At 41.5% G+C, this 27,902-nt stretch overlaps 1 pseudogene; it reads left to right on the top strand.

Annotated features, from left to right (window-relative positions):
• The first annotated feature begins 512 nt into the window (after positions 1-512).
• Positions 513-14,053, top strand: LOC110728357 (annotated as a pseudogene).
• The last annotated feature ends 13,849 nt before the right edge of the window (positions 14,054-27,902 follow it).

The following is a 27,902-nucleotide window of genomic DNA, read 5'->3' as shown; positions in this document are numbered from 1 at the left end:
AAGAAATGCGCCCTTCCTAAAGTCCCGGAAGAGGCCTGGATGCAAATAATGGAGACAGGGCTCTTCAAAAGAACCTCCATGCCGCTGGATGATGGGACTAAAATCATTGTCCCTAAGAACTGGGTCCCTCATCCGGAGTGGCTAAAGGACGAGGCGTTCCTTTTCGCCTGTGGCCTTAGCACATTATTTAGCAAACGTATGTTGACTGATAACCGGCATTTTATGCCATTTGTATCGTTCTTGAATGTACTTTGACTTGCTGATTTTCTTTTTTGCAGAGAAAGGATTAGAAATGGTGCCTCCAGAGAAGACGCCTGCTGAGTTTGCCGCATAGATTTGGAAGGATCAGTTGGAAAAGAAGAAGGCCCAACTGGCGGCCAAAGACGACGGGGTAAGTTCCGGTTGTAACTTGTATTACCGTCTATATAGCTTTAGTGTGGGCTGTTAATTAACCGGTTGACTTGTTTTCTTTTCAGGCTTGGAACAAGAACGTTCCTCGCTCCCTGTCTACAATGCTGAAGAAGAGGGCAAAGGAACCCTCTCAAGCTCCTTCTAAGGCACGGAAGGTGCCGTCTGCCGTTGCCTCATCCGGGAGACCGCCTAAAGCTGACAGGCCTACTTCTGCAGGCAAGAGCTTGAAAGGTCTTGGTCTCAACACTAAGACGGTCGACCTAGAGACCAAGGAGCCGGAGAATCCTTCGAGCCGGCAGCAAGCTGTAGCAACCGACTCCAATACGGCTGGGGGTAGGGTGACCCCTCAGCCTGAAAACGAAGGTATGTCTTTCACCTTTGATCCCCCTGGCCGCTTGGGCCTATGCGAGTCAAGTCCCAAGCTACCCAATCCGGGGTTTCTTCAGGCAGCCGGCAGAATATAGGTGCCGCCTATGCTCAGTACTTAACCAATAAATCTGTTGATGCAGATGCCTCCCAAAGGTGGCCCGACCTCCAACAGTACGCCAAGCGGATGCCGCGAAGCCTCACCCGGTCGGAGAAGGAGGCGGTGCTGGCACTGCACCAGGTCAACCTTGATCGCCTTATTGTCCTTATTGCCGAGGTAATTTCGCCGGTTGGGGTATTGAAGCCAAATTGGCTCTCCACCGGCTGGTTAATGGAATGTATTTTCATCCCTTAGCTGGTTGTACTGTAATTGAAATATTTAACTCTTTACCGGCTGATTTGCAGACAATGATCAGGATAGACGGCCTCACGGTCCCCTTGAGGAAGAAGCAAGAAGAGGTAAGGGACGCCAATAGGCGAGCAGCTAACGTCATAGATTTTACTCAATACAATACATTGATGTATGAAATTGAGACAAGCCGGGAGATAAAACAGGAGGAGCTAATAAAGGAGCTCACTGCGGCTGTGGAGGCGACCAATAAGAAGGCAGCAGATGCTGAGCTGCAGGTTAAGAATCTCCAGTCTAACCTCAAGGCGCTGGAGAATGCTGATAAAGAAAATACTCAGCTGAGGTCAGACGTCAACCGTCTGAAAAATGAACTGGCCCAGACGCAGGCGGACCACAAAGCCGAGCTGGAGGCCGAGCAAGACCAGCTGATCTCCGAAAATGAGCGCGACTGCGAAGAGCGAATGAAGGTGGCCTGGTCCCTTGTCCACCCAGACACGACTTGGGAGTTCTTTGAGCTGTAGTACAAGTACGCCACCGAGGTATTCGATGCTTAGGTGCTCGATACTGATAAGCCGGATCCCTTCGAGGAATAGGCCAGTCTTCCAGGCTCGGAGGAAGAAGAGGAGGAGCAGGCGAACGAAGAAGTACTGGTTGATGCCAATCAGGCTCAACCCAGCCAATTCAAGACGCTCCCCCATCCGGTCAGGGCCAGACGTCTCCGCCTCCCCAACAGCAACAGTGAACTTAATGTCTTGATTTCCGACATGCGTGCCGTGTACTTTTGATGTACCTTTTTCCCCGGACGTAAGTTCGACTGACAATTATTTGGCTATTAGCCACTATTTAAGAAATTAGCCAGCTTGGCCGATTTTGCTTCTATTTGATATTTGTTTCAATTTTTGCAAAGTGACTTAGCACATGCGATGTACCGGATGCATTGGCTTATTTGCCCCTGGACGGTTGTTTGCTTGGTAGTTTCCCCACCCTAAGCGTGAAGCCGTCCAATCAAGCATCCGGAGTGGTAACAGACGGTCATTAACCATATTTAAAGAAGTTGAATTAATTCTAAGTTGGATTAGGAGACAATGCCGGCTAGGGACCAACCTAGAGTATTCGTTCAACCGGCTGTGAGTTACCCTTTGAGTAAATCAGTCTTAGCCGTTTGTTAAGGAACAGGCGGCCATTGGCCGTGCGTAGGCATCATAACCAGGTTATGAATTAGCTGCTAAGGTTTTGACCTTGCTTAATCAAGTTTTCAGTAGTAACCGGCTGTAGTGCTTTTGAGCAAAAACCAGGTAACTCCGACCAAGATCTCGGTTACCGTCTGTGCTACTTTGGAGCAACATGCAGCTGTATCTTGATCTCAATTGGAAATTCAAACGACTGAATCTTTTAACCAGGACAGTCGGTTAAAGCCGTTTGTATTATAATTTATAGAACAATGTACCACCCAAATGGGAGATGCTCTCTTTGACGATTTCACCCCGAAGGGGCGTCGCCGGCTACCAGCTCATGTTGGAGCAGGAGGTGATTTTAATTAAATCCGGCCATTGGCCTCAAAATAGCCCGGTGTGCATCGCACAGACGGGACTTTGTACAGAAACAAAAATTATGAAAATAAAGCATCATTTCATTAATATACTCTATTTACAAAAATTTAGAAGTCTTTAGAAGTATTACTTTTTCAAGTTATCTACATTCCATGTTTTGGCTAGCTACCTGCCCTCTGGAGTTTCCAGGCGGTAGGTGCCGCCTCTAACTTCTTCAAAAATCCGGTAGGAGCCTTCCCAATTAGGAGTCAGCTTTCCTTGCTCATTGGCCCTACCGGTTGCCTCCATTTTTCATAACACAAAGTCCCCTACCTTCAAGGGCCGTTTGTGCACTCTTTTGTTTTAGGCTCTCATCATTCTCAGACGGTAGATCTCATGACGCAAGGCGGCATTGCCCCTGCGCTCCGGGAGTGAATCCAATGCTAGCCACATGATCTCCCAATTAGCCTCTTCATCATAAAGCATGATGCGAAGTGTTGGCTCGTAATGTTCAATAGGCAGGACGGCTTCAATGCCGTATGTCATGAGAAACGAAATTTCACCGGTTGCCCCCTTTTCAGTTGTTCTGATGGCCCATAGGACACGAGACAACTTCAGTTATTCTGACCGCTAGCCCTTTTAATTTTCTTTTTGATATCGTCTAAGATGAGTTTGTTGAAGGCTTCAACTTGGCTGTTTGCTTGGGGATGGTCGACTGACGCAAAACAATGTGAGATCCCTTGATCTCCCAACCAGCTCTTGAGGGTAGGCGTTTCAAACTGATGGCCATTGTCAAAGACCATAGACATAGGTACCCCAAACCGGGTGATAATGTTCCTCCGAATGAAGGAGATGACATCCTTTGCCTTAATGCCTTTAACCGCCTCTGCCTCTACCCATTTGGTGAAGTAATCTATGGCAATCAATATGTACCTCCGTCCGCCTGTGGCAAGCGTATATGGACCCAGAATGTCCATGCCCCACTTTGTGAATGGAACCGGGCTGTAGATAGCCGTTAGATCAGTGGCCGGACGATGTGTGAGTTTGCCGAATTTTTGACATTTATCACACTTCTTCACCATTTCCATGGCGTCTGCCTCAAGAGTGGGCCAAAAGTAGCCTTGCCGCTTGACCCTCTTTGCTGATGCACAAAAGGTCGAGTGCAGATCCTCTAGAACCTCTTTCTCTTTTTCTGGGGGTAACACATTTCAGCAGTGGCTGGAGGTAACCCTTCTTTATGAGTTCTCCATAATGGATCTCAAAACTTGAGGCCCGCTTCTTCAGTGCAGCCGCTTCTGAAGGGGAATCCGGCAGAGTGTCGTCTACTAGGTAAGCCCAGATGGCATCCATTCAGGTCGAGCTTCGGTCAAGAACTCCAATGGGATCATGCTCAATACTTCTCTTTTTCATGACTTCCTAAAAGACAGACCTAGGTGTATCACAAGAGGCAGATGATGCCAGCTTGGAGAGTGCATCCGCCTGATTGTTTTCTGACCTGGGCACTTGACTTAGATTAAATTCATCAAGTGTCCCTGCCTCATTCTTGACCGCCTAAAGATACTTGATCATTGCCGGATGGGTGGCCTCATAGTCACCATGGTATTGGCTAACAATCAACTAAGAATCAGAGCAGGCATCAACCTTTCTTGCCCTTGTCGCCTTACACATGCGGATACCGGCTAGCAGGGCCTCATATTCCGCCTTATTATTCGAGGCTTGAAATTTGAACCGTAGTGCATATTCATATTTGTCCCTTTCCGGAGACTTGCAAATTACGCCTGCACCACAACCGTTCATAGTATAGCTCCCGTTTACATATACCTTCCAAACCTGATCAATATTTTCCGGCTGAGCCGACCTTGTCATTTCGACGATGAAGTCGGCAAACGCCTGACCTTTCACCGCCTTTCTTGGTTCGAAAGTTATTTCCAGACTTTGCATTTAAATAGCCCATTTGAGCATTCTGCCGGATGACTCTAAAGTTGTCATTGGCCGCTTGAGGGGTTGGTCTGTGTAGAGCACCACCGGATGTGCCAAGAAGTATAGTTTCAACTTCTTTATGGCCATGAAGAGAGCAAGGCCAAATTTTTCAACCAAGGGGTACCGTAGCTCAGCATTCCGGAGTACATGGCTGATGAAATATACCAGGAGCTGAATGTCGTCTCTTTCAGATAGGAGAACGGCACTGAGGGCATGATCTGAGACGGCCAAATACATGTAAAGAACCTCCTTGGCTAGAGGACTGACCAGCCGTGGCAATGAGTGGAGGTGCTCTTTCAAATTCAAGAATGTCGCCTCACCATTTTCCCCCCATTCAAATCAAGTCTTCTTTTTTATTGCTTGGAAGAAGTAGAGGCACTTGTCACCTGACCGGATGAGGAATCTCCCCAATGCCGCTAGGCAACTGGTTAATTTTTGGACTTCTTTGACAGTGCGGGGTGACTTCATGTCAATTACCGCCTGTACCTTTTCCGGATTGGCCTCTATTCCCCTTTGATCAATTAAAAATCCGAGAAACTTCCCAGACTCAACACCAAAGACACACTTCTTGGGATTAAGCATGACCTTATGCCGCCTGAGTGTGGTGAAGGTTTCTCGGAGGTCAGTAAGGTAATCCGTCTGTAGCTTGATTTGACTATCATGTCATCAATGTACGCCTCTACATTCCTCCCAATTTGATTAATGAAGATGGTATTAATCATACGCTTGAAAGTAGCAGGCACATTCTTCAACCCAAATGATATCACTGTATAACAGAATAACCCTTGATCAGTGACGAATGTCGTCTTCTCTTGATCTTTTTTCCACAAGGGTATTTGATGGAAGCCTGAGTAGGCGTCCATGAAGCTCATCATGGCATGACCGGCTGTAGAGTCGAATAGACTGTCGATCTTTGGAAGTGGATAACTATCCTTTGGACATGCCTTGTTCAGATCTATGTAATCAACACACATCCGCCAGGTACCATTCGACTTTTTAACAAGAACGACGTTTGCTACCCAATTCGGGTAGTAGCATTGCCGAATGAACCCGGCATCCATCAGCTTCTTGACCTCGGCGGTAGCCGCCTAAGATCTTTCCTCGGCATGATTTCTCTTCTTTTGCCTAACCGGCTTCTTTTTTGGATTCATGGCGAGTTTGTGGACAGCAAGATCCAGGCTGATGATTGGCATCTCTTCCACTTCAAAGGCAAGTCTGCACCCAACTTTGCAAAGGCAACCGTCCCTACCTTAACGGTTCGTTCCGGACGAGAGTCGTCAAGAACAATGTCAATATTTTCACCAGCCGGCTGGGGACGGAGATCATCTGATCATTCCCTGATCAGTGATTGCTATTGCTTCTCTTTCTTGACGGCCACCAGGTGGTCCGCCTTTCTCTTTTTGCCGGCTGTTTTAGGAGCAGACGCGGCTTCCTTGAAGTCATCAAGGTCAATGGATTCTTTGCCTTGACCGGCTGCGGCCACAGTAGGCTTGACGTCTGAGAGATAACACTCCCTTGCCACCTTCTGATTGATCCCCATTTTGGGAACCCACTGACCCATCATCCTTCTCAAATTTCAGCAACATGAGGGATGGGATGATGACTGCCTTGGACTTGTTGAGGGTTGGACGATTCAAAATCCGATTGTAGGCGGTCAATTCCTCGACCACCAAAAACTTGACGACCATGTGGCGTCCTTCCCCCTTTTCTCCTAGCCGGATGGGTAGGTCAATCCTCCACACCGGATGCACTACTCCTCCCCCAAATTCAACTAAGGGGTGAGAAACCTTGTGCTTGCTGCTAGGCTTGTACTTGAGCTTTGCTAAGCACCGATAGCTGATAAGGTCAGACGAGCTCCCGGTATCAATGAGGATCCAGCCTACTCGTTGGTTGGCAACCTTGCACTCGATGACTATAGGGTCATCATGAGGTCGCCTGACCTTACCCCGGTCCTTCTCAGTGATGATGATCTCAGGGAAGGTGTCTTTCGACGCTTGACCCTCGTCCACTGAGTTGACCTCCAGCCTTCTGATGTTGTCCTTGGTGCCCTGGATGGTAGGACCACCTCCCGTGAAACAGCCTGCTATAGTGAAGATTTGCTCTTCATTAGTTTGCTCTTCATTAGTGTCAAAGCTTATAGCAAGGTTGTCAGGCTTCTTGAACGGTTGTTCACTGTTTGTTCTAGGGGTAGCCTTGGACTTCAGAACGTAGGACTTTAAAACCCCCTCGCCAGCCAGACGGTCCATTAAACGCCTGAGGCTATAGCAGCCATTGGTGTCATGGCCTATATCCTCATGGAAATGACAGTACTTGCTCTTGTCCCGGCTTTTGATGGGACTTTTCATTAGAGCCGGTTTCTCAATGGTCAACCGGTCTTTAATCTCCATGAGGATGGAGGAGCATTCCTTGTTGAACTCGTACTTAGGGACGTACGACTTCAACTCTTTCTTTCTCTTGTGGGACAGCTGACCAAAATTGGCCGTCACCCATACTTCTTTTCTTTTCTTACTCTCTTCTTTTTTAACCGACTAAGCAGACCGACTATATTTTTTGTCGGACTTTTTAGGGTCCAACGACTGCTTAATGGCACAGAGTTCCGTTGCCTGTATATAGGCTTCGGCTTCCATCAAAGCTTCTTGGAGGGTTGCCACCCTCTTTCTGACCAAGTCGAATTTAAAGGTCAACCCGTCTTTCAGACCCTTGAAGAAGTCTGTGTAGGCAACTTCATCAGACAGCCCTTGGATCTGAATTCTCATCATATTGAAACGCCTAACATAGGACCTTAGCCCCTCTTTATCTCCCTGCTGAATAGCCCCCAAGTCGAGACTTGTCTTTTTGGCTGGGATGTTCATAGAGAAGTTGGACACAAACAGATATGCAAGCGTCTTGAAGTTGTTGACACAACCGGCTAGCAGATTGCTAAACCATCGTTGGGTTATGCCCTTCAATGTTGTCGAGAAGCATCGGCACCAGGCGACGTCATCCAACCCTTGCAAATACATGAGGTTGGTGTACGCCATTAGGTGGTCTTCCGGGTTGGTGGTATCGTCATAGGCACCGACCAACATGTTCTTAACCTTGGCCGACTGAGCCGCCTCAGTTATCTCCCTGGAGAAAGCCAAAGGCTGTTCCCCAAGGTTTAACAGCCGGAGCTGCCAGTCCATTGGCTGGACATTAGGTGCCGCCTCACCCCCGAAGTGTAATACTCCACTAATTCTCTCTTTGAAAACCTGTAAATACCTTTAACACTCTGCAAGAGAATTACTGACGTGCTACCGCCACGTGTTTAAACGTTAAGGCTAGTTTAGAATTTAGTAGTGGAAAAAATAACTCAGTTATCAATAAGTTTCAAAACCAAAAATCAAAACCAAATTTAGTCTTACAAGTTGGAACCATTAAGGCCCTTATTCAAAACCCAAATAAAAGTAGTAAATAAATCAAATCAGAGTTAAAATAAATCCAACTTATGAAATGAAATAACTGTGAAAATATCCAACACTCCACTCAAAATCCCACCACCTTGATTCAAGTTCTGATTATGTAAAAACCTGTGATTAATCTGCTCCCCAATATTACAAGTGTAAAAATTGGATCATTACAGGGTCATTTAAAGGCGAAGGCCATGACCAAGAAAAGACACATAAAAGCACGCAATCAACCACGCTGAGTACATACAAGCTACGAAATATAACAAAGATTTCCTAGCATGCTACTATTAAGCAATCAACACACACAATTTAATTATTTACTCAAGCATATGTCTATACTGTTAACATTACTAAGATTTCACTAATTAATAATAAATAATTTATTTCATTCATTGATTGGATTAAGCAATAGACAAGGTTGACTCCCCATGCTCCATTTCGGAACATCAATAAAAGAAAAACCCCATGCCTCCTTTCGGAAACATCAATAAACATCTAATGGCAGACGGGCGCGACTCCGTGGCCATAGCTAGTATGAGATCTCATCTAACTCCTTATAGTTTAAAAAAAACAGTTGTAAACAAGGGACTCGTAGATGAGACGACCTCTAGAAAGTACACGGCTAATACCCTGTGAACCCCAAGCTCTGATTGTCAATACTCTAGATGTGCACAAATCTAGAGTTTTATTGCTCATCCTTCTTTCACTTTACATGATTTACCAGTTTAAACTTGGTGATGACTCTAATGCAAAATGATACAACCAATCATACATCAATCATTCAAGCAATTCAAATTTCCAATTCAATTCTTGATTTATTAGTGACAAACAATATTTATTATTAAATCCTTTAACTACCTCGGTGTATAAACACCTTAAGTTCATAAGGCACCTCAAATCATCAACCTCGTCTCATATGAATTTAATTCTCCCTTTACTCATTCCATTTCAATAAACATGAACAATCAATAAAAGTAATTCATTCCCCACATTTACGTACCCTTGCCTCTTAGCTCATCTTGCAAGTTAATGCATGAATAATACTTACAAGATAAATCAATACGTATTTCTCATACATGAAACAAAACCAATCATCACATTAATCACCAATCAAACTTACTACCATACAATTCCAACCAATCCACAAGTTTCCTAACATGATTTTAAATTTTCCCAGTCCTTAAACATGCTCCTAAAGTCAAGGTTTTCGTATCCTTAGCTTGTACGTACCTTGAGTAAACAAGTTGGTTGGCCACTTTAGGAACTAGAAATCACCTTCTACGAAATCCTCTCCTAAACCAATCAACAATAGTCCAATCAATACCCAAGCAATTAAATTTACAGCAACACTAACTTACTCTAAAGCCTTCAAAATTCAATTAAACAACTATTTAAAACCTTCCTTTTAATTAAAATCAAAAGCTTGTATATAGTTCTTTAATTTTCCTTGATAAAAACCTTAAAATACATACTTATTCATGAAATTATAGCTTGTTTAGAGCTTTATAAAAATCTGAAAATTTTATTTTACACATGAAATCTTGAAATTATAGAAATCTTTATCACTACATACATTATATAGAAAGTTAGTAGACTTTAAACCCAAAAATTCCTCAATTCAATGTAATTAAAGACCAAAAATTTGAAAATTTATTCTTGCAATTAAACTTTAGAGTTCCAAACTTTATAATTATAAAATAACCACAACCTTTGTTTAATGAAATTAGAGACTTGAAACACATGAAATCAATACAATTTAAACCCAAGATTAAAACTTTAATAATCTAAAAATTTATTTTAAACATTAAACCTTCGTTAAAAATCAAAAACTGCCCGAAAACCACAATTAAAGGCTGAATTTGGCCACGAGAGGGTGGTGTTCACTACCTTAGGTAGTGAGTTTTGATTAAAACGTCGTTTTGACACGAAAAACACTATTTTTTTTGTAAAAATCGGACGAGTTAGAATCTAAACGTGATTAAAACGTTTAAAAAAAAATATTAAGAATGGAGATCATAAGTTGATTACGAAAAACTGAAAATTTGTTTTTATGCTTAATTAATCATTAGAAATTCAATAGAACAAAAGCCCCAAATTAATTGATCATTAGAACCCTAAAATCCCAATTTAACTAAATTAAAACCCTAGGTTTAAAATTACAAAATCTAAAAATTAAAACAACAATTATAATCTAAAATTATTAGTTTGAAACATCGAAAACATGATTTTGATACTAAATAAACTAATTTTAAGCAATAAAAACCAAAACCCAAAAATCAATTACATAAGCTTTATGAAAATAATAAGATAATAAAGGAGGAAGAAAATAAGACTAACTTTTTTGTGTGGGGAAAATTTGGGGATTCATGGGATATTTATAGAAGAGAATTGTAGGGTAGAATCGGGCCTCATGAAAATAATGGGCCAATTAAATAAACAAATGGGTTAGACTTTGTTTCTATGATAATGGATTGTAGGATATAGGTTCATATAAAACAATTTAGCCTAAAATAATTTTTGACCTAAATTAATAATTTGAAACTTTTAAATTAAATTCTAGAAAAATACAAATAAATATTATAAGTAAAATAAAATTTCATTTATAAAATATTTAAAAATACTGGGGATTACACGAAGAGGGTCGGCTGCATGTATGGTGATCCATACGTTAGATATGGCTGTTGGGGCACATACAGAGCCGACTGGATAATCTGAGGGCCAGTACATGCGAACAAGTCACGTGACTGTCTCTCTCGGTTTATTTCTGAATACCTCATTGAAGTATTCTGAAAACTGTCTAAGTACGTCGACGTTGAAGTCGACTCAGACATTTGTTGACTTCTCTTCTGCTGGATTAACATCCGGGCATTCGAGAAAGTCTTTTTGGACCTATCCGGGTGAACTTTCCGAATGGCCTTCCTCTTCCCCACTTCGGGGAATCGGAATTTTGACAGATCAACCGTGGGTCAATCCTCTCCCTTTGGTTTAGGGTGAGGAGTAGGCACACAATCTTTAATTGGCTTCTTCCCAGAGGGAGAAGGTTTCTTGGCCGACTAACCCTTGTTGGTGCCAGCCTTTTTATTTATTAGGTCCTTGATCTCCCCTTTGAAACTCGTCATGAATTTCATGAGTTCGTCTCGTGTAACGGGAGCAGCACCATCCGCCGCCAGGGCGTGCCTAGCCGGCAGACCGGTTGGGTTGCTGGGACCAGCTTTGTCGCACCGTTCCCTTGTTCCCTTGGGACGGGAGAATTTTATTCAGAATGACCCGTCTGGGGCCATGTAGGCTTCGACCTCATGGTCCTCGCCACTGTCTTGGTCCGTGTGGACCTCAACTTCGGCCGAAGACTGTTTCTCATTACCAGGCGTTACGGATTCATGGGATGCCATTATGAAAGTACACTCCCCACAGACGGCGCCAAATGTTTTGGGGTTTTTGGAGTCCCTCGGGAGAGTTACAATTCCTGAACTGGATGCCGACCGTCAATACCTGCAAAATCAAGGAGACTCCGGTTGGTAGGAGTTCTGCCTCCGACGATCAAGTTAGAACGCGTCCAGATGTATAAAAGTGCGGAATGTAAAGGGTTTTCTCTCAGATTCCGAGAGGATTCTGCAATTAATATTGCTCGACTTTTATATGTAGATTTATGAATGTGTAATAAATGAGGATTTGACTCTATTTATAGTGTTTGGGGATCAGTTCCCATTTCATGGGGTGGAGTGCCACGTGTCATCAGAGGATTGGTTCTGGATGAACCTCTCTGAGGCTGACAAATGTCAGCATGCTATTAGGCCACTTGGACCAGGTATTTTTCCAAGCCCTTTTGAGTTTAATGGGAATAGCTCTTTCCCATAATCTTAATCAGACTTCCCTCTTTGGATTTCAAGATTATCCGACTTCGGTATCTTGCCTCTCAGATTTCCAATCCAAACTTGATTCTATGTCTCTAGCCCTAAATTTAACCTCTAAGTGTTTTGATCCTGAGCAATTTGTGATCACTCCTGATGTTTGTGCTAGCATTGTTACCATCCGAAATTGGACTGATAAGCTTGGAGGTGATAATTCTTTAGATCAAGTTTGTGGATCTAACCTCTCTGATCTCACTACCTGTGAAACCTGCTATGCTGCTGGTACGAGAATCCAAAATCGGTTGATTGCCATTGATGGGAACAGCTCACATGCTTAAGATTGCTTTTACTTCACTATTCTTTATGTTGCTGGGATAATCAATAAACTTGGCCCTGAAAATGCTGGAACAACTTCATGTGTTTTTCAGCTTCAATTACTTCCGTCAGCTGGGTCTCATGGTGTGAGACATTTGAAGTTGCATCTGGGATTAATCGGTGTTGCTACTGCAGTGTTTTTAGTAATTTGCCTCTTAGGTTTGTACTTTTGGTATTACAAGAAACAACAGAAGAAACCTAAGATGGAAGTTGATGCAAATCAAGAAAGTAGACCTAGAATGCGGCCTAACACTGGTGCAATATGGTTTAAAATTGAAGACCTTGAGAGGGCAACTAACAACTTTTCGCAGAAGAATTTTATTGGGCGTGGTGGTTTTGGGATGGTTTACTAGGGAACCTTACCAGATGGGACAATAGTTGCGGTCAAGAGGCTTACTGAACCCAATTTTGAAAGGGATTCTGATTTTCAAAATGAGGTTGAGATTATAAGCAACCTGAGGCATCGAAATCTGGTACCATTTAAAGGATGTTGCATGGTTGATGAAACTGTGAGTGCTGATGATTATGGAGGAAAACAGAGATATCTTGTTTATGAATACATGCTGAATGGCAATCTTGATGACCATCTCTTTCAGAATCCAACAAACCAAAGTGGGCCACTCAGAAAATCCTTAACATGGCCCCAAAGAAAGTGCATAATATTGGATGTGGCAAGGGGGTTAGCTTATCTCCATCATGGAATAAAACCTGCAATATACCATCGGGACATCAAGGCTACAAACATTCTCTTAGGTTCAGATATGCGAGCAAGGGTGGCTGATTTTGGATTGGCAAAAGAAATCAAAGAAGGGCATTCTCATCTCACTACCAGAGTAGCAGGCACACATGGCCTATTTGGCCCCGGAATATGCACTTTATGGGCAGCTAACTGAGAAGAGCGATGTCTATAGTTTCGGAGTGGTTGTTTTAGAGATAATGTGTGGGAGAAGGGCCCTTGATCTGTCAGCTTTAGGGTCCTCTGCCACTGTTTAATAATAGATTGGGCTTGGTCTTTGGTTAAAGAAGGAAAATCATAAGAGATTCTTGACTCATTCTTGCTGAGAGAAGGGGATAACTCGGAGCTGAATCCAAGGGGAACTATGGAACGATCTGTACGTGTTGGTATTGGTATTCTGTGTGCTCATGTCATGGTTGCACTAAGACCTGCAATCTCATATGCACTGAAAATGCTGGAAGGTAATATTAAAGTTCCTCAAATTTCAGACCGGCCCATGCCTTTTGGGCATCCATCTTTCCACCCGGATGGTAACCTATACAGCATATCGCAAGTCTTGAGTGGGCTGCATTTAAATACTGGTGAGACGATTAGGTAAGTAAGATATAGTAGATAAGTATGAGCTCCATTTATCACTTTGCTGTAGAGTCAAAAACTGCAGGAGGTAACGTTGCCCGTTCTCATAGTCATGAATCTTGTACAGAAGAAAAACAAAGACACGAGATTTTTTTTTTTTGCAAACTTGACACATGTCTTGATTCTGTAAAGAAAAGAGGAGCTTACTAGCGATTTAACACGTTAGTAGATTAAGCTTCATCAATGATATGTACCACACAGGGAATGGGAAAAATAAGATTGGTCTGGGGGACAGTTTATTCGCATTATTAGCTACCAGTTTCTTGTGATATCTGTCAAACACAAGAAGAATATCTGGGAAATCTTACGTATTTTTTGACATCCTGTACATGTTGCCTTATTTCTCTGCTTTTTTTTTAAGAAAGGATTTTTGTTCTTTTAAAATGGTATTTAGGGCTTCCATATATGTTATCAGCATATATTACTCATGATCTGTCAAGAATTAGAGGTGTGTGATGAGGTCGGGTCGGGTCGGGTCAATTTTTAAAGTTAAGTCATGCTAAATTATTATGTCCACGCGAGTCCAAATCTGAGCCGGATATTTTTCGGGTCGGTTTCGAATCGAGTCGGGTCGCCTCTATCAGGATTACATTAACCTCTTACTGTAATCACAAGAGTGAACTTAGACTATTTTCTTCAACTTTATAAAGCAACTCTCCTCTATTGGGAGTTGATTTTTGCACTTCCATATCTATTTTGTGAGGAGCATCAAAAACCTTGCTTATCTACACATCTACTTTTGGGCTCTTAACCGAACAGATAATGATGGGTGAGACGAGAAAGAGCTGAGATTGAGAAAGAGATCAAAACCAAGCTCCTGTGGACTTCGGAATGTGAGAAAAGGTGATCAAATTCCCTTAAAACCCAAACATACCCATTACAAATGAACGGAACTAACTCAAACACAAATTAGGGATTGAAAATATGCTAAACCCAATTAAATATGAACCTTACGAGTTAAAAAGCCGATGCATAGGTTAAAATAACATTATATTGTGTTGTCTAAGCGTGGCCATGCAAGATATTCATGGTTGCGCCCGACGCCACAAGCTATTGTCAAGAATGTGCTTAAAGACTTAAAGGTGTGTGTGACTCTTGATTTGGGTAAAAATACCCAGGCCACATGGCCCAATCAGAAAGGGACACGTGTCACCCCAAGAGAGGCCCAAAAAAGACCAATCACCAGTTGACATGTGGCACTCCCAATCATCAGGCAAAAAGGCAACTTTTAAAGGCCAAAATCCCGAGAACGCCGTAAAAACGCCGCACCCATTTACTTAGGTTGATGACCTGGAAAAGTGGGGACTGATTCCCATGACCCTATAAACAGGGAGATTTACCCAATTTAGGGACACATTCATTAATTACAACACAATCAATTCTCTCACATCAGAGAAAACATCTGATCTCGGAATCCGAGAGGATCTACATTTACTTTCCGCACTTTTTACTCTCCTACGACTTTTACTAACTTGATCGTTGGAGGCGGAACTTTGCACAACGTTACCAGAGCTTCCGTTTGTTTGAAGGTACAGGCGAAGGGAACTCAGTCTTGGTGACATAACTCTCTCGTAGGACACATAAAAAACCCCGGAACATTTGATGCCGTCTGTGGGGAGAGTACCTCTAAGATGGTTTTTCAAGAGATTGTACCGCCTCCTAAGGACAAACGTCCAGAAGTAGAGGTCCATTCGGACCATGATACAGATTCTAATCTAGAAGTCGAAGTATACGCGGCCAAAGATGGATCCCTTAAAACTAGACGCATCTGTTCCAAGGATAACTAACAAGATCTAGTCGTATCACCTAATCAAAAGTAATTCCTAAGTCCTCTAACTAAAGTAGATAGGGAAGTAGGGTCGAATCCACAGGGAAACAATGTTCTTTTACTCCTAATTAATTATTATAATCTAAATTATAGAGTAACCAATTTGTAATGTGTGAATTATACTAATAATTAAACTAAGCATATTAAACGAGGGAATAATCAATAATAAAAGATCTAGGGTATAGGTTCACCAATAAATAATACTCCATGGTAAAAATAACAATCAATCATTAACGCATAAATTAACCAAATTATAAAGGGCTGTCGCTACGTATTATAATCACATAATTAATCTACCGGTATTAAATCGCATCTCTCGAATCTTGACCTAACCATTTATAGATTAACATGCCTATTGAAACTAAGCCTAAACAGCAATTCTCATCTCTCGAATCTCGAAACAATATTTCAAAACTCATACAATTAAACCAGGCCTAATCTAATTGCATAGCATTTAATCGATCAATATGAAATTAATCAATCATTAATAATCAATAATAATAAATTACCCCTTCATATTATTTATGGATCCCCACAACCCTAGAAATAAATCTACTCACACATAATTAAATCTAAACTAAACAAAATATTGAAGCAAGACATAATTAACTAAAGGAATTAAATTGCTGAAAATAAAACAAGGGAAGAAATCGTACCAAGACTAAACGGAATAAATGAATTGCATTAACGAAGGGAAGTAGAGAGAATAATGTTAACAAGAAAATAATCAAAAGCTAAATCTACTATTAAGAAAACGGAATTCTAGATAATGAAAAGCGTCCAACAATCTTTGGCAACCAAAAAGTATTTATACTAAACTAATAATCCTAATTAAAGAAAAAGATAAAATAATTAAAAATCCTAATAAAAACACGCGCCCGATCGGGCGAGGTCTCGCCCTACCGGGCGCGCCTCCGGGCGAGCTCCCAAGCAGACTTGGACTTCTTCAATTGGGCCGTTTCTTAGCCCAATTTGCATTTCCTCTTTGGGTTCTAAATACATGGTCCATTGCCCCAGATTCTTCTTTTTCGTCGAGCCCTTAATCACCTGATTGACTTCTCAAATACGGTCCTGGGCTTCGGAATACGATCATAGCAATGCGTTCCCGCTCCAATACTCACGGTGGCTCAACTAAGTACGGGGAAATGCTTCAAATCTGCAATTTCCTGTAAAATAATACCACAACTACGAAAGCACTAGAAAACGCATATTAGTAATAAAAGTGGCTCCAAAGAGCCAAAAATACTCCTAACTATGATCACGGGATGGGGATAAAATACTATATAAAATAAACACATCAAACTCCCCCAAGCCAAACCTTTGCTTGTCCCAAAGCAAAGAGCTCATCAATGAATGAATAAAACATACTTCACCCCAAATATCAATAAAAATCAAGCACAACCGATTCAGGGCAAATCCAACAAGCATGCATCAAAATCAACCAATCAAATCCATCTAACTACTTATCCCCCCTAACAATCGTCAAATAGAGCAAACCACAAGTGTATATGGAATTCAAGACTAGTGCTCACGCACTCTGCACTCTTTTTGTGGCGGATATAGAATGTATCCGATCGCTCTCCATCCAACCCCTTTATTGTGAACAATGCCCTCCCAAACTCACAACACTCGTGTGTTTAAGAAAACAAGCACTCAACCTAATAGTCAACTCGGAATATATCAAATCATTCTTGCATTGATAAACAACTAATTTCACATTCACACAACTCTATGCACAAAGGTCGGAAGGTCTTCAAAGCTTATAATGTAAGGCTAGGGTAAAAGGTAGGATAAATTTGGGAAAATGTGAGAGTAAAGACATGCTTAAGGGAGCCAAAATCCTAATAAATAAAACCAAGGTCAAAATTAAATAATGACCAAATCATCTCCAACACAACTCAACTCTACCAAAAATTCACCAAACATCCAATTATATTAAAAATTCCCAACACTTACAATCTCACTCGTATATATATAACATCATAAAACTTGAGTGATAACAAACTTTGAACTCTTTCTGATTTTTTTCTTTTTTTTTTCTTCTTTTCAAGAAATCTTCAACAGAACATTTGAACATCAAATAAATTTTTTTCTTTTCTATCTTACTTGGAATTTTTTCACTTTAGAACATTTTTTTTTCAATATTTATTCCAATTCACAAGAATAAGAACAACTAAACAACTTCTCAAATTCACCCAAAATTGTGCAAATGAAAATGCACACTACAAACTCCCTCACCTCACTCACTAATAGCTCCCCCAAGACAAGCTTGGGACTAGTAACCAATGGGGCATAATTATGCTTGTAATGTGGTTAATAAACAATAAAAGGGCACAAGCAACAACATGGGTAGCAAGAAGGGAACAAATGTATCTAATAATTCTGAGGGCTACCTAAAAGAACAAATGCCTTCGTCCTCCTCATTGGGCATAATAGTGAGTTATACAAACATTACTAAAAGTTATAAATCAATACTCAACTTCATTGACGTACCAGGAACTAACACACATTCCTAACCAAATCAACTAGTCAAGCACCAAATCCACAAACAATTGGACAAAATCGACTCATGTTAAGGCATCCAAGCAATCAAACATCAAATCATGGATAACCTATCCACAATACTTATCATCATATACCAAGAATCAAAACAATTTACATGTATGGGGCACAGGGAAGCATGATTTATCATTCATTAAATCGTATTTTTGTATTTTTTTTATTTGAAAAGCAATAAAATCTAAACTATAAAGCAATAAAAAAAAGACTAAACTAAGCACACCAAAGAAAATAAAAAGAAAAAGGAAAGAAAGAAAATCTATATATACAAGAAATTCCCCCCAAGCCAAACCAGACAATGTCCTCATTGGCTCAAAGGGAAAAAATTAACCCAGGCGACTACCCCTCATCATTAAAATTGTATCCACCACCATCCCAAGCATTGAAATGCATCACCTTGTTACAATTCTGGACAAGAAAGAAACAAAGTGTTAGTAGGAAAAGAGGTAAAAATGAATCAAGCTCACTATTTCGTTCATAACGTTTTTTATACAAATGATAATGAAGTGATTCCAATTGCATTGGAAATTAGACTTGAAGATCTTTCCAATGATAGGTCACACGAAAAATTCCGTTAAGAAATGCAAAAGTTATGGCGTTTTGAAGTTGGCCTATTTTGCTGTCGCGCTATCGCGCCCGGTCGGGTGAGGCTCCGCTTGGCCGAGCGCGCCTTCGGGCAAGAGTTCGCCCGGTCGGGCGAATTTTTGGCAAAAATCCTCTTTTCTCTCGCGCCCAGTCGGGCGAGATTGCTCGTATACGGATTTCCTCTCGCGCCCGATCGAGCGCCCTACAGCACTTTGAGTCCGATTTTTCTCAATTTGTTCCTTTTTCTCCACTTGTTCATCTTCAAACCCAAGCCCTACACAATTTAGAGCCCTTAATATAGCATCCACTTCATCCTTCCATGTAGTGGCTTTTCCTGCGGAAGATGTGACACAAAATATCGCCTCCAAGGGATCTCTAACGAGAGCTTGGGGCTTATTAGAATAATTATATATATCAACCACATCAATACTATAGCACTTTTCTTCCAACAGGGGCTTTTGGGGGCATTATGTAAATTAAAAATAATATGGTCATCCCCTACACATAACGTAAGTTTACCACTTTTCACATCTATTATTACCCTTGCAGTATGAAGGAATGGTCTACCCAATATAATTGGAATTTGCAAATCTTCCTCCATATCAAGAACAACAAAATCAACAGGTATATAAAATTTACCTACTCTAACAGGTATATCCTCTAAAACACCTAAAGGATATTTAAGAGAACGATCAGCCATTTGCAGAGTAATATTGGTAGCTTTTAATTTACCTATATTTAATTTAGAGCTCACAGATAGTGGCATAACACTTACACTAGCACCCAAATCACATAGAGCTTTATCAATCATCAAATTTCCAATGTGACAAGGAATAGAAAAACTACCAGGATCTTTTAGCTTAGGTGGAGATTTATTCTGTGGTATAGCACTACATTCCTCAGTAAAAGAAACTTCTCTACCTCACTAATAGATCTTTTTCTAGTCAAGATATTTTTCATAAATATAGAGTATACAGGAACTTGAGTAATTAATTCTGTGAAAGGAACTGTTACCTGCAAATTCTTGACAACCTCCAGAAACTTACCAAACTGCTTATCCAACTTACTCTTAAGATGTCTATTTGGGATAACTGGTTTTTGCACATCTCCACTCTTGTCTTGAGTTTTACCCTGCAATTTATTATCCTAGCAGAATCGTGGGACATCAAAAGTGGGAAGTTTTTTGTTGGTTTTTTTTCCTCACTCTCGTATAGGCGAACTTGGGAGAAGAGTTAGTTTTATTCTAGAGCCCTGTAGGGTTAGTAACAACAATATTTGGTGTAACAGAATCGGGATTAGCAGTTTTTGTAATGATAGGTTCATCATCTTTGGGCATAGAAGGCCCATCGTAATTTGAACCACTTCTCAGCGTAATTGCATTCACGTGATCCGTAGGTTGCACCGGCTGCGATGGTAGGGCTCCCTGCTGGCGAGTTTGTAGAGTGGTGGAAAGTTGCGCAATTTGATTATCTATAATTTTATTATGGGCTAAAAGTGAATCAATTTGTGCATCCCTACTCTGCATGTGCTTTTGCATACTGGCCAACATAGTTTTAATTTCTGACAAGGCAGGGTCAGAAGATGGAGGTGGAGTTTGAAGTTGGGTCCTTTGGTTGGGTGGTTGATAATATTTTTGATGTGGTTGTTGTGGTGCTTGTTGTTGTGGTTGTTGTGGAGGTGGAGGGTTTTGAACATTTGTACTCCGGTAAGATAGATTTGGATGGTTCCGAAGACCAAGATTATAAGTGTTGGTGTATGGGTTATTTTGCCTATAGGTTTGGAAGGCATTAACTTGCTCCATGGAACTCCTACAATATTGTTCCCAATGACCTACAATTCCACAATTTTCACAAAAAGCATCGTTAGTATTATTGACAGTGGAAACATTAGCTAAAGAATTCGGAATAGCAATACTAATATTATCTAATTTTTGGCAAGAGGTTAATTGAGCTTGCACAAAGGATACTGAATCGACATTATGTTTCCCCTTGTTTGCAAAACCTCTAGTATTCCCGTATTGGGAATTATGAATTGTCATCTCTTCAATAACTGTTCCTGCTAAGTCTTCTTGGAGATTCATAAATCTTCCATTGGCTGCTGAGTCAAGTATTGATCTAGATGTATTTCCAAGCCCGTTGTAGAAGGCTTGGATTACCTGCCACTGCGCCAAACCATGATGGGGACACTCTCTCTGCAAATCCTTAAATCTTTCCCAAGCCTCATATAGACTTTCATCAACCTCTTGGGAAATTTTTTGGATTGAACTCCTTAGTAGAGCTGTCTTCTCTGCAGGGTAATATTTATTATCGAAATTCAAAGAAAAAGTATCCCAGTTAGTAATACCAAGAGTAGTTCTATTTAATCCATTATACCACAATTTAGCTTTACCACATAAAGAAAAGGGAAAAAGAATCTCCCTGACTTGGTCCTGCGTGACCCCAGCTTGCCTAATAGTATTGCAATATTGGCAGAAATCTAAAATATGAAGATTTGGATCTTCACCCTTAGCTCCGCTAAATTGCTTCCTTTCAATCATAGTAATAAACTGGGGTTTGATTTCAAACTGTACTCCTTCGAGATCAGGTGGAGGAATAAGATGTGGGAAATCTGTTAGGGATGGCTGCGGATAATCGCTGAGCTTGCAAGGTGGTTGGTGCGTCATCTCTGCTTCTAGTTCTGAATAAACTTTTGTATCACTAGAATCAGATGGTGGTTACAAAGGTATGGTACCCTCGGAAGTAGCTCGTACCTGTCTAAAAAGGATCTTCTGTCTATGAAAAGAACAGTCAATCTCAGGGTCAAACGGAATGTAACCTGATCTAGAACTCCTGGGCATAAACACAGAACTAAACAAACAAGTATGAGAAACTGTCCCAAATAACTTGCGTTCTCTGAGACGAAAGAAAATAATTTAGACTATAAAAATAAAAATCGTTTCCCCGGCAACGACGCCAAATTTTGACAGGATCTAGTCGTATCACCTAATCAAAAGTAATTCCTAAGTCCTCTAACTAAAGTAGATAGGGAAGTAGGGTCGAATCCACAAGGAAACAATGTTCTTTTACTCCTAATTAATTATTATAATCTAAATTATAGAGTAACCAATTTGTAATGTGTGAATTATACTAATAATTAAACTAAGCATATTAAACGAGGGAATAATCAATAATAAAAGATCTAGGGTATAGGTTCACCAATAAATAATACTCCATGGTAAAAATAACAATCAATCATTAATGCATAAATTAACCAAATTATAAAGGGCTGTCGCTACGTATTATAATCACATAATTAATCTACCGGTATTAAATCGCATCTCTCAAATCTTGACCTAACCATTTATAGAATAACATGCCTATTGAAACTAAGCCTAAACAGCAATTCTCATCTCTCGAATCTCGAAACAATATTGCAAAACTCATACAATTAAACCAGGCCTAATCTAATTGCATATCGTTTAATCAATCAATAGAAAATTAATCAATCATTAATAATCAATAATAATAAATTACCCCTTCATATTATTTATGGATCCCCACAACCCTAGAAATAAATCTACTCACACATAATTAAATCTAAACTAAACAAAATATTGAAGCAAGACATAATTAACTAAAGGAATTAAATTGCTGAAAATAAAACAAGGGAAGAAATCGTACCAAGATTAAATGGAATAAATGAATTGCATTAACGAAGGGAAGTAGAGAGAATAATGTTAACAAGAAAATAATCAAAAGCTAAATCTACTATTAAGAAAACGGAGATAATGAAAAGCGTCCAACAATCTTTGGCAACCAAAAAGTATTTACACTAAACTAATAATCCTAATTAAAGAAAAAGATAAAATAATTAAAAATCCTAATAAAAACACGCGCCCGATCGGGCGAGGTCTCGCCCTGCCGGGCGCGCCTTCGGGCAAGCTCCCAAGCAGACTTGGACTTCTTCAATTGGGCCGTTTCTTAGCCCAATTCGCATTTCCTCTTTGGGTTCTAAATACATGGTCCCTTGCCCCAGACTCTTCTTTTTTGCCGAGCCCTTAATCACCGGATTGACTTCTCAAATACGGTCCTGGGCTTCGGAATACGATCATAGCAATGCGTTCCCGCTCTAATGCTCATAGTGGCTCAACTAAGTACGGGGAAATGCTCCAAATCTGCAATTTCCTGTAAAATAATACCACAACTACGAAAACACTAGAAAACACATATTAGTAATAAAAGTGGCTCCAAAGAGCCAAAAATACTCCTAACTATGATCACGGGACGGGGATAAAATACTATATAAAATAACCACATCAATAACAGGGAACGGGGCGATGGTCATGTAGGTCCGAGCAAGTCAACGGGCCAGCCCCAAGTGGCAGGACAGACTTCTCACATCACCCGAGAAGATTTCATGAAATTCATGACGACCTTCAAGGGAGAAATGAAGGACCTGATCTCCAAAAAGACGGCTGGTCCTAGTGTCAGTCGGCAAAGAAGCCCTTTCACTCTAAGAAGGCTAAGTAGGTAAAGGACAGGCAGCCCACTCCGCATCCCAATACAAAGGAGGGGGGCAAACCATTTATCGATTGGTCCAAGGTTCTCTTCCCAGACCAGGGAAAGAGAAAGCCCATCCGGCATACTGAGACGGATGGTAGTAAGAAGACTTACTTTGATGCTCGACACATCAATGAGAAAAATAGAAACAAGCAACTGTCTGACTCGGCTTCACCGTCGACTATGCCAGACAGCTTCAGGAGTACTTCGATGTGGTATTCTCAATCTGCACAAGAGCACCTGTCAAACGACTAGTCCGTCCATACAGGTCCTCAAATGATAGGCTCGATCCCGTATGTGCCCCAACAACCATACGGGATGTTTGCCCAACCATACTAGCCACTTGCCCTCTTTGGGGGTCAGGCGGCATATCAAGTCCAGCCACTGGACTGACAGCTCCGTCTGCTAAAGCTTAGAGAACAACCTTCTGCATTCTCCAAGGAATTAACTGAGGCGGCACACCCCGCCAAGGGTAAAAATGTCCTGATTGGTACCTATGACGGTACCACCAACCCAGAAAACCACCTGATGGCCTACTTCCACCTCATGTTCTTGTAGGGGCTGGATGACACCGCATGGTGCAGATGCTTCTCAGCTACACTGAAGGGCATTGCCCAACAGTGGTTTAGCAATCTGCCGCCTAGGGGCATTAATAACATCAAGACGCTTGCGATCTTATTTGCCTCTAATTTCTCCATGAACATACCCACCAAAAAGATAAGTCCTGACTTGGGTGTTGTACAACAGAGAGACAGGGAAGGACTTCATTCTTATGTCAGGCAGTTAAATCTTGTGAGAATCTAGATCCAAGGACTGTCTGAGGATGTTGCTTATATAGACTTCTTCAAGGGTCTAAAAGATGAGTCAACTTTCAAGTTCGACCTCGTCCGGAAGAGAATCTTAACTCTTTAAGAAGCGCTGATGGAGGCGGAAGCTTATATACAAGCAACCGAGCTCTGCTCCACCAACAAGCAGTCGGACTCAAAGAAGTCTGAGAAACAAAAAGGGAGTCGACAAGAACAATCGGCTCAAAAAGTTGAAGAGGGCAAAAAGAGAAAAGAAGTTTGGGCGATTAAGAACTCTGATCAACCGTCCAAGAAGAAAAAGAAAGAGTTTCAACCGTACGTCCCAAAGAGACCTAAAACCGGGTGGCCATTAAGAAGCCCGTGACAATGAAAGGTCCGGCCAAAAACCAGAACAAAGACAAGTACTGTCATTTCCATAAGGATATTGGCCATGACACCAATGACTGCTATAGCCTCAAGCGGTTGTTGGACAGATTGGTTGATAAGGGGGTGTTAAAGTCCTACATCTTGAAGTCCAAGGTGACCGTGAAGGCGGATCCTAGGCAGCCATCAAAGAAGTCAGCAAAGGCTGATAGTGGCTCGGACACAAATTCGGACACCATCTGCACTAATGCAGGCGGCTTTGCCTGTGGAGGCCCAACCATCAACGACACCAAGGACCATGTTAGGCAGATGGATGTCAGCTCGTTCGATGAAGGCCAGATGTTTGCCGTTACATTTCTTGAGGTCGTCATTTTTGAAAAGGACCGGGCAAATTCCGCCAGCCGCATGACGACCCCATTGTCATCGAATGTAAGGTGGCCAACCAAAAGGTTGGTCGGATCCTTATTGATACAGGTAGCTCGTTTGACATTATTAGCTAGAACTGTCTGTCCAAGCTGAAGTATAAGCTGGGCAGCATGCACAAGGTCACTCACCCCTTGGTTGGTTTTGGGGGTGGAGTTGTGCACCTGCTCGGCCGGATTGATCTACCCATCCGACCGGGGGAGAGAGGGCAAGGGCGCAATATGGTCGTCCGGTTCTTGGTCATGAAGGAGCTGACCGCCTATAATCTCATCATAGGTCGTCCGACCCTGAACGAATCCAAGGCCGTCATTATCCCATCCCTCACGCTCCTGAAATTTGAAAAAGATGATGGTTCCGTTGGCTCCCTAAATGGAGTTCAAAAGACGGCTCGAGAGTGCTATCTCTCAGACGTCAAGCCTACGATAGTTAGCCGAGATGTGAAGCAAATAGACCTTGACGATGTCAAGGAATCTGAGTCTGCCCCACCAGTAGGCAGGAAAAAGAGAAAGGCTGACCAGGTGGTGACTGTCAAGAAAGAGAAGCAATAACAATCACTGACCGGAGAACGGTAAGATGAACTCCGTCCCCAGCCGGCTGGTGAACACATTGATATAGTTCTGGATGACAAACGTCTAGAGCGTACTGTTAAGGTGGGGAAGGTTGCTTTTGCAAAGTTAGGGGCAGACTTACACAACTTACTGAAAGAATTCCAGGACATTTTTTCCTTTGAAGTGGAAGAGATGCCAGGCATCAGCCCAAATCTCGCTGTACACAAACTCGCCGTGGATCCAAAAAAGAAGCCTGTCAGGCAAAAGAAAAGAAATCACGGCGAGGAAAGATCTCAGGCGGCAGCCGCCGAGGATAAGAAGTTGTTAGACGCTGGGTTCATTCGGCAATGTCACTTGTCAGATTGGGTTGCGAATATTGTTCTTGTAAAGAAGTCGAATAAGACCTGGCGCATGTGTGTTGATTATACTGATCTGAACAAGGCATGTCCGAAGGATAGTTATCCAATTCCAAAGATTGACAGTTTGGTCGACTCTACAGCCGGACATGCTTTGATGAGTTTCATGGACGCCTATTCAGGCTTTCATCAAATACCCCTGTAGAAGAAAGATCAAGAGAAGACAGCATTCGCCACTGATCAGGGTTATATTTTGTTAAACAGTGATGTTGTTTGGCTTGAAGAATGCGCCTGCTATTTTCCAATGAATGATTAATACGGTCTTCGTTAATCAAATCGTAAGAAATGTAAAGGGGTACATTAATGATATGATAGTAAAATCCAAGCTACAGACGAATCATCTTGCTGACCTCTGAGAAACCTTCACCACACTCAGACCCAGAGAAATGTAGCAGTGCGTCTTTGGTGTTGGGTTTGGCAAATTTCACGGATTACTGATTGATCAAGGGGGGATAGAGGCAAATCCAAAGAAGATACAAGCGGTCATTGACATGAAGTCACCCCGCACTGTTGATGAGTGGCATTTATGCCACTATTTCACCCATTTTCACTAATGATTTTCCCTCATTTGTCACTTGTTTGCGCCTTCTTTATCTGTTTTTACCTTTGTTTTGGTTACTTCTGTTCTTCTCGTGTTTTTCCTCTTCTTTTATGTTTTCTTTTGTTTTATTTCTTTTCTTTGTTGACTTTGAAGGTTTTTGGCACCTTAGGATGAAGTTAAAGGAGCTAATGGGGCCAAGGAAAAAGAGGAGATGCTTAAGAGCGCGGGCGCGCATAGGGAGCCGCGGGTGTTTCGGGGTTTTTTATGTGTCCTGCGGGAGAGTTACAACACCGAGACTGACCACCGGCTGCTTGTACCTGCAAAACAACGGAGACTCCCGAGGGAGTTCCGCCTTCGACGATCAAGTTAGAACGTGTATGAGGAGTATATTGCAGAATGTAAATACTTCTCTCGATTCAGAGAGAATTCTGCAATGAATATTGCTCGGTTTTTGTGTGGATTGAATGTGTATTCAATGTATCTCTTATAAATGAGGATGGTTCCTCTATTTATAGGGAAGGGGATCAGTTCCCCTTCTAGGATTTTGGTGACACGTGTCAGCAGAGGGTTGGATCCCTTTGGGCCTCTCCGAGGTTGACACGTGTCAGCAGGCTATTGGGACATGTGTTGTATTAAGAGCGCGGGCGCGCACAGGATGAATTGGAGCTCATCTTTAGAGCCTGTAGAAGGCTGGCCGCGCCCATGGAGAGGGCTCTCCCCTGCCACCTGCGGGCGCAGCTCACAAGGCCGCGAGCGCGACAATTCATGGCTTTGTTTCCCTGTTTCCCAGCCGCGACCTTTCCCCAACTAGGAGAGGGCTCTCCATCAGAATGTCGCGGGCGCGGCTTCATGGGTTTGGCATCTCCGTACCCAGCTTGGAGAGGGCGCGACATTGTTTGAGAGGGCTCTCCTTAGTTCGTTATATCCGGTTTCTTTAAGCACTATATGGTGAGGCTATTTTTTCCAATAATAATTAGAATTTTGTAGTGAGAGAAACTCTAGTATTTTAGAGAGAGAAAGTTGTTTAATCTTCAAGTTTCATCATTGTAATCAAGATTTTTTTCAAGTTTTCCTCAATTCAATGCAAGTATTTCATGTTTTCTTCATCAATCAAGCTTCATAGTAGTAATCTCCTTACTCTTACCTTTTGTTTGGTTTAATTGCTTTTGATAGTGTTGATTTCCATCTATTGCCTTGATTTTACTTTTTTGATTGCTTTTTCCTTGAATTTGAATCATGTTTAGCTTTGCTAAGATTGAATCCATGCTTAGTATAGTTGTGATGGCTATTTTCTCTTCTCTAGCTTAGATTACTAGCTAGGGAAAGGGGCGAAAATCATGATTGATTGGGATTAAATTGATGATTGATTGGATTTAGCCTTGAGTTGATGATTTTGTGCTTAAATTGCTTGGAGTTATTGATGTGCACCTTTAATTCTAATATTTGAGTTCTAAATTAGATGTATGGGAATGGTCTAGTTTAGTTTTGATCTATTTCATCAATTTGCTTGACTAATTGCATGAGAATGAATTATTTAAGTAGAATTTTTATTCCTTGGTATGAATCCATGTTGATTATCATTGTTGTCTTAGTTAATCATGATTGGAACCCCCTCTCCCTAGTGTTTTGATCATATT

This window comes from Chenopodium quinoa, unplaced genomic scaffold (assembly GCF_001683475.1).
Source record: "Chenopodium quinoa cultivar QQ74 unplaced genomic scaffold, ASM168347v1, whole genome shotgun sequence".
Taxonomy (NCBI): domain Eukaryota; kingdom Viridiplantae; phylum Streptophyta; class Magnoliopsida; order Caryophyllales; family Amaranthaceae; genus Chenopodium; species Chenopodium quinoa.
Note: the sequence above shows the minus strand (reverse complement) of the source record. Positions and strands in the feature narration are given on the sequence as shown.